Source organism: Haliotis cracherodii, unplaced genomic scaffold, assembly GCF_022045235.1.
Source record: "Haliotis cracherodii isolate W230 unplaced genomic scaffold, xgHalCrac1.p SCAF_13, whole genome shotgun sequence".
In the NCBI taxonomy this organism is placed as follows: Eukaryota; Metazoa; Mollusca; class Gastropoda; order Lepetellida; family Haliotidae; genus Haliotis; species Haliotis cracherodii.
In genome coordinates, this window is record NW_027266268.1 from 38,375,055 (window position 1) to 38,383,588 (window position 8,534).

Consider the following 8,534-nt stretch of genomic DNA (forward strand, 5'->3'; position numbering starts at 1 on the left):
TCATGATCAGTGACCGAACTAAATGAGATGTCACCATGACCCTGGTCATGCAGCTGGAACATTGCTGAGTGCGGGATTAAAAACACAAAAAACACTGGAACATGTGCTACAAGTCATGAAAAGGAATTGAAAATAACATGAGGTGAGTATGTTTCGTATATACTCAGAAATATCTTAAACGTTCACAAATTCTAAGAGGTCTTATATTCTAGTAACAGTTGTATGATAATAATGAACGAATTGGGAACACATGACAACCGGTGATGAAGTATGACAGTAGATGTTGTGACCGCCAACGATTTTGTAGGACGATAGGAAAGATGTGAAATTTCAAAGTTGACGTTTTTGGATGTGTAGTGCGTAATACCGCCACGATTTGTCAAACATTTCATTCACCCGACGAGCCATAGTGCATATGAATCTCCCAATGGCGATTTAAGGGCGTCTGTCCCACTCTTTCTGCAGTGCCTGGTCAAGATGACCCAAGATCAGCCAATACCATCAATAACAGCCAATACCATCAATAACAGCCAATACCATCAATAACAGCCAATACCATCAATGTCAGCAATACCATCAATAAAAGCCAAGACCATCAATAACAGCTAATACCATCTATATCAGCCAATACCACCAATATCAGCTAATCCCATCTATATCAGCCAATACCATCAATATCAGCCAATACCATAAATATCAGCTAATCCCATCTATATCAGCTAATCCCATCTATATCAGCTAATCCAATCAATGTCCATCCAATCTCATCTATATCAGCTAGTCCCATCTATATCAGCTAATCCCATCTATATCAGCCAATCCCATCTATATCAGCCAAGACAATCTATATCAGCCAATGCCATCAATATCAGCTAATCCCATCTATATCAGCCAATACCATCTATATCAGCCAATGCCATCAGTATCAGCCAATACCATAAATATCAGCTAATCCCATCTATATCAGCTAATCCCATCTATATCAGCTAATCCCATCAATATCCAGCCAATACCATCAATATCAGCTAGTCCCATCTATATCAGCTAATCCCATCTATATCAGCCAATCCCATCAAAATCAGTCAATCCCATCTATATCAGCCAATACCATTAATATCAGCTAGTCCCATCTACATCAGCCAATCCCATCTATATCAGCCAATCCCATCTACCACCAATATCAGCCATCCCATTTGTATCAGCCATCCCATCCATATCAACTAATCACATCAATATCAGCTGATCGGGGTTTCACTATTCAAGGTCTTGGTAAAGCATTCAAAAAGACATGTAGAGCTATATTTCCATTGTAACTAAACTTATGTCCGATGCAATTCTCTGTCTTGACTTCTAACATGTCTTCCCGTGTTTTTTCAGGTGAACTTTTGACTTGCCTTTGCGTGAGATTGTGACGGGTGCTACCGGCGGGGCAGGATTTCGCCAGTACCTGGTATAATCACTGATAGTGTTTTATAAACACATGCTCATCAAATAGTCGGAATCGTACAATCGACTCTTCTTTCAGCAGAGATTTCTTATCAATACGGAAATGGGTTTTGTCGCTTTTATTTAGCAAATACTAAATTTACTTTTGGAATATCTTACATTATTTTAAACATATCTCATGTAAAACAGGCATCATATGACAAACGCCAATACCAACCACAGACTTGTTTCATATTCACTATCCATTGCGTGCGATCAAAATCATCGTCCTTCAATATATATACCAGAGTTTGAAATCACTCTTGCTAACAAACAAAACATTTTGAAAAGATCAATATATCAACATAATCAACACTGAAAATGACAATCATACCGCGACCGAGAATGACGTCAGAGGCCCCCAAAGTTGGGTGTGGTACAAAACTCGAGCTTTCAGAATCATGGACAATAGGCAATCGCTCACGTTCAATAACACGTCATTAGTAGCGTGTGTGACCACCAAATGCCTCAATACACGCAAAAACTCTTCGACGCACAGAAAAAGTCAGTCGTCTGATGAGGTCACGTGGGATTTGACGCCATACTTCTTGGAGGGCCAAAATCAGTTCTTGCCTGTTGGCTGGAGAGTGTGGTCGTTGTCGAACACGACGATCCATCAAATCCCAGAGGTGTCCTATGGGGGACATGTCGGGTGAGCGTGCAGGCCACGGCAGGGCGTTGACGTTGTTGGCTGCGAGGAAGTTAGTGACAATTCTGGCTGTATGGGCTCTAGCGTTGTCATGCTGATGAATGACACCACGTGGCTGCTGTTGGAGAAATGGTAGGACAATTGGACGAAGATTGTTATCCATGTAACGCTGAGCTGTCAAGTTTCCGTCAACGATGACCAGCGGTGTCCTCTCCTGCCCACAGATCCCTCCCCACACCATGACACTCCCTCCACCATATGGTACGACCTCCTGCACACAACACGCCGCCGTTCGTTCACCCCTTCGGTGGTAAACATGTTGTCTTCCATCAGCCCTAAACATACAGAATCGACTTTCCTCAGTGAAGACAACCCTCTGCCAGTCACGTCGTTGCCATCGTCGTACAATCCGGGCCCATCTCAATCGCAGACGTCGATGTTGCGCTGTCAATAGCTGTCCTCTGTATGGTCTAAATGCTCTGGTTCCATGAGCCCTGAGCCACTGTTTGTCGACTAACCCTGTGACCTAAGGGATTTGTCGCCGATGATGTCACTGTCAGGAAGCGATTTCGGAGGTGCAAGGTACGCAAGTACCGGTCATCATGGGGCGTGATCACCCTGGGTCTGCCTGTTCTTGGCCTGTCAGCGGTCCGTCCTGTCTGTTTGTAACGTTGCATCAAGTTGGTAACGGCAACACGGGAGCAACCGAAGGTTCGTGCAATATGGGCGTGGGTGGCTCCCATCTGTACCATACCCAAGGCAGAAACACAATCAGACAGAAGCACAATCTCGAAGGTCTAATCTTATTTTTCATGGGTTACCAGATAAACGGGGAGAGACTTGGCAGGAGAGTGAGCAATGTGTTAGAGCTTTTATGGAAACTTCACTCAATATGGATAATGCCTCTTCACTGAACATCGAGCGTGCTCTTAGGTTACATTCCAAATCAAAGTCTAGGCCTCTCATTGTAAGGTTTGCCTTTTTCAAAGACAAATGTGATGTTTTTGATGCTGCCCAAAAATACCTTTAAGGAAATAAAGAGTTCAGAGTGTCCGAGGACTTTACGCAGAGAGTTCGTGATACGAGATCACAGTTGTTTGATTTTATGAAGCCAGCACGAGACGAAGGCAGGGCCGCTTTCCTCATTTATGACAAACTTGTAATTGACGGGAAAGTTTTTGTCTATGACGGCGAAAAACATAATATTAAACAAATAGGTCAAAAACGTGGATGGGTCTCTCGAGATATTCACCTACTTTCTGAATCGTCTCATGTGGCGTCTGATTCGACTCAATAGGATTCCGGTCATGACTTCGGTACTTACAGGAATTCCTCTTTTCAATCTGACTTTAATGTGATTGAACTTGAGATGCCACAATATTACCTCCCACACATCCTCGGATTCCTTACCAGTGGTAAATACATATCCGCCTGACACAACAACAAACAGTGACAGTATATCTAAAACTGAACCCAGTATATCAAAGGAGCTGTCAAACACATCTGCTACTAATAATGTCACCCTGGAGAATCCTAACCGCAGTACTGGTATTTGTATCTGGAACATCCATGGCTTGAATTCTGAGTTCATAACATTCTGCAAACAGTGTAATATCTTCTGTTTCTTAGAAACAATGTGTACTGATGCATTAGATATCTTGCAAAACTTATTTAATGAGTATGATGTATTTGTCTGTAATGCCAAAAGATCTGCAACTAAAGGTCGGTTTTCAGGTGTCATAGCTGTATGCATAAAGAAATATCTATCGTCACAGTATAAACAAGTTTACTGCCAGTGGGATAATGCCCTTTTTTAGATTGACAAACCCAGCCTATTCTCTGCAATTATTCTAGATATTCATCTATATCCATCCTGAATATTCTACTGTCTATGATAATGAAAATGGAACTGGAATTGACAAGTTGGAAGAGCAGCTCTGTCAAATAATCCATGACTATGGGGAGGGGAGTACATTCATCTTATGTGGTGATTTCAATGCTAGAACAGGAAGTGAAGAGGATTTTATCATGAATGATGAGACTGACTATATACCCATTAATAAAGACTATAAATCTGATAATTTTACCCCGTGCGTCATGCGACACACAAATCAATAATTTTGGTAGATCATTGCTAGACCTATATAAAATATTAGGTATCCATATTGTAAATGGAAGATCTACATCTGATAGAAATGGAGATTTTACTTTTGTTTTCCCATACTGGGTGTAGTACAGTTGACTACATTATTGTATTATCTGAGGTTTTCTCTAGGGTTATTGATTTGGTGGTTCTTAACAGAACCGAGTCTGACCACTTGCCGGTTCTATGTAGTATGGAACTTGTGTTCACGTCAGAGTTACAAAGTAAGCAAGCTACATAGAACACTGTTGGTATTACCCTCACTCCTGTTCCTAACTATAGGCTTCTATAGACAGAATACCAGCATATGAAGAATATGTTTTAGCAGAGAAAGTAGAATGAATGAATTTGATAAATCAGTTCAGGAATTTTTAGATTCCCATTCATGTCAACATTGTAATTATATGCCTTTTACTGACCAGCTCTTATCAGGTGAAATTACTGAAAATGAAATTAAACTAGCTTTAAATGGGTTAAAAGTGGGTAAAGCAGCCAGTGAGGATAGTATACCCCCTGAATATCTGAAAAGTATAGCAAATTTCTTAAACCCTTTTCTTAGGCAGCTTTTTAATAAAATTCTAGATACTGGTGTTTTTTCCAGATTCCTGGACTATAGGAATGATTATTTCTCTACATACACCGCAAACACGAAAACGTCGGTTTTTTTCCGTATATGGTCATTGGACGGAAAAAACGACGTTATGTGGACGCTTTCAAACCATCGTTTTTCCGTCCAAATAACATCGTTATTTGACATCGGAATTTACTGGGAGAGAACGATATCATCAAGCTCCTCTCTTTCTTGATTGGCATTGTCAATCAAGCAACAGCGTCTACCGGTATTCCTACTTCTCAGATTTCATTGGTCAGTTCTCGCGTGTCAGATTACAGGCCCGAGTTTGACTCTGTACTCGAAGCGCTTAGCGGAAGTACTGAAATCATTCGTATGCGCATGCGGATTGCTTAATGCCTTGTCCAAATTTTCCGTTCTGTGCATGCGCGATTTCGCGTATGTTTCCACTATATGTCACCACTATTTGACACTGATTCATAAACACAGTCTCGTGATGAGTTCGGAATCGTACAATGTCGCTTTAATTTATGGCACGTACTTGATCGGAGCGTATTTCCCATTAACAAATACAATGATAACGGTAATAATTTTAGTCAAAATAATTAGGAAAGCGCAAGGCTCAGGAACGTCTGAGTATAGGAAAAGGATTTATACTTTCGAAAGTCATATACTCGTCAAATACGCAAAAGAATATCAACCGGCTTTTAAAACTTATTTTTTTAGACGGTGATCTTGGTGTTTATTGCCAGATAGTCTATGCATATACTTTTTCCCGATATTGCTTATTTTAATGTTTATTAATAGTTTTAAGGTTCGTCCGCCTAATTGACGGGATTCCACTTTCTCATTTGTACATGACACTTAAACAGTGTTCTGTTACTGTAAACAGATTAGTTTCAAATTCCAAACTGGTGATATCTATTCAGACTAATGCTTAGTCTCTAAAACTGTATAGTTTTGAAAGAAACAAGTAACTCCATTTAAATTGAAGAGGAGCCCTAGTTATATGGGAGATTCCGAGATGAACCTACTCTATGGATATCTAAGCTGCCACCCGAACCGACCCAAACGGGACCCGAAAGCTTATTGTATGCTATATAGTCACATCGAAGTGCACCAGAATTATACATTGTATTCCGGACGATTTTGTTCTTTTATCTACTTTTAAATGTTGCTTATACACTAATCTGGACATACTACTCATTGTTCTATTTATGTCATCCTATTATATATATATATATTTATTTATATCAGATATACATTAACGAAAGTTACCATTCTAGAGTCATACTCTCATATAACCTTATATTGTTCATAGTATCAAAGTTGATTCAAGAACATCAAGAACAGCAGTTTAAACTACTGAAACACCCAAACACAAGGCTGTTATCAAGCGCTGGTGCAGACGTGATGCATCGTAAAAAACTGTATCGTGATGTCATCAGAAATACAATTTCTTGCAACATTTATACTACGAGATAGTAAGGCTAACGCTTACTCACCGGTGGAACGTAGACAATATCGTTAATACAGATATCACGTATTTGAATGTTAATACTAAAGACAACACTCATTATTTTTGCAGTGACGATATAACACTTATACACGTTTATTGGTAACTTTCATCAGTTTTGCTATTAATTTTAATAACTTTGTTTTCACATATACAAGTAGCAATGCCCGACTAGCCTGTCATACATACTTATGGGGCAGTTTTCAATCTTGTACTGACTTACTCTGGTGTTCCTGAGGGGAAGTTATTGGCTTGGGTGTTATACCCCGTTTTTCTGGTAATCCTATTATTACTTCATTTTATCTAATGACACCCTGTTCTCTGGATCACGGCTCCGTGACTATCCATTACGATTAAGATGAACATTCAGATCAAGTACATGAATGAGTTTGTTTTGACGCCACAGTCAATCAAAGACCAATGCTGTGCGGTTTAATTACACACTTCTACCAGGTCGAACATCGTGGATCTTTTTCTACCTAAAGAGAATCATAGTTCATATGCTAATCCATCTATTGCCTACGAAAACCGTCCCGCTCAAGATGACCTTACTTGTTGTTAAATCCATTCAAATGCGCTGAAATGTGCGTGTCAAGGACAGCTGATGTCCGATGCTGAAGATCCGTGTTCACAGCTGACCGACTTGGTATTTTTCTGCACTGACAGAAACTGGATGTACTGACACGCAGTTGTTATAGATATTTAACTAACCCCTGATCAAATAGATGCCCTTCGTTAATCTCTGTGTGGAGTACCGTATATACCTGTGATAACGATACCGGTGGCGATGCTGATGCTGATGGTGGTGGTGATGATAATGATGGTGACGACGATGATGATGATGATGATGATGGTGATGGTGATGATATGCTGATATCCTTGCATTTTACAGTGGTGATAAATATTATCTGTGATTGCAAACTTTAACATCTGAAAAAAAACACACATTAGGTTGATCATATGATCAAGGCCGCTTGCGTTGCCTAGTGCACAGCAAAAAAAGTGTAGGTTTCCGTCTTCCGGAAACCTTCCGGAAACCTTCCGGATACCTTCCCATTTTGGATCCGGCCCGGATACCTTCCGGAAACCTTCCGGAAACCTTCCAAAAAAAATGTCAAAATTTGGGGGGTGCATTTTGTTCACTTAAGTGTGAAACACATAAAAAAAGTAACTTGAAAATACCTAGCAATTTGAAGGTTGTTGAAGGCATCTGGAAGGTTTCCGGAAGGTTTCCGGAAGGTTTCCGGAAGGTATCCGGATGCAAATTTTCTTCATGACTTGCTTCTGGTAAATAATGTTAGCCTGTGCATTACAGGTACCTGTTGTAATATTCTGTGTTATTTTAATGGTAAATATCCTCCTAAAACATTTTTGGAGAAGAAAATTGTTCAATTTCATATTTTGTCCTTTTCGGATGTTAATGGTATTTAATGAACAAACATCAGTTCTTGTATAATGATATCGTTAAATTTCATGTCCAGACTTCCAGTTTGTACTGAGAAAAAGAAAAAGTTACCGGTACCTGTTGTAATATTCTGTGTTATTTTAATGGTAAATATCCTCCTCAAACTGAGATATGTGGGCATGCGTTGTTCACAAGTTGTTTTGCGACATGGGTCCACCATGATATTGTTGCAATATTGCTAAAAGTGGCAAAACAGCATTTTCACTCAGAAAAAAATGGAAAGTCATTGGCTATGTGCTTTGGCATTTGGCCCTGGTGAGATTAACAGATTAGTTTGGAACGGTATCAGTACTTGTTATATCGGGACAGTGTAGTTTCATGGGAATATAAAACAGAATACAATTGTCCCAAATTGGTGCATAAGACTAATGGCATCCATAGAAAACACCTAAATAAAGTACAGAAAAAATATCAATGTCATTTGTCTACTAAGGTGGAACTACAACTTTTGTTAAGTATTTATAGTAGGAAAACATTCAGGGCATTAGTACATTTCATATTTGTTCAGCACCTATGTTATGGCTGATCAGTATTATATATCTTTATGGTAATGAAGCAAAACAAATCATGTTTTTGGAAAAAAATCTTATTTATTGATTATATGGCATTTCATTGGTATATATCACAAATTGAAATTTGATCAAGCAAGAAGAGGAACTAGCATAAAGTAACCAGTGGGGCTTGCAAGTTGCAAGGCCTTACAGA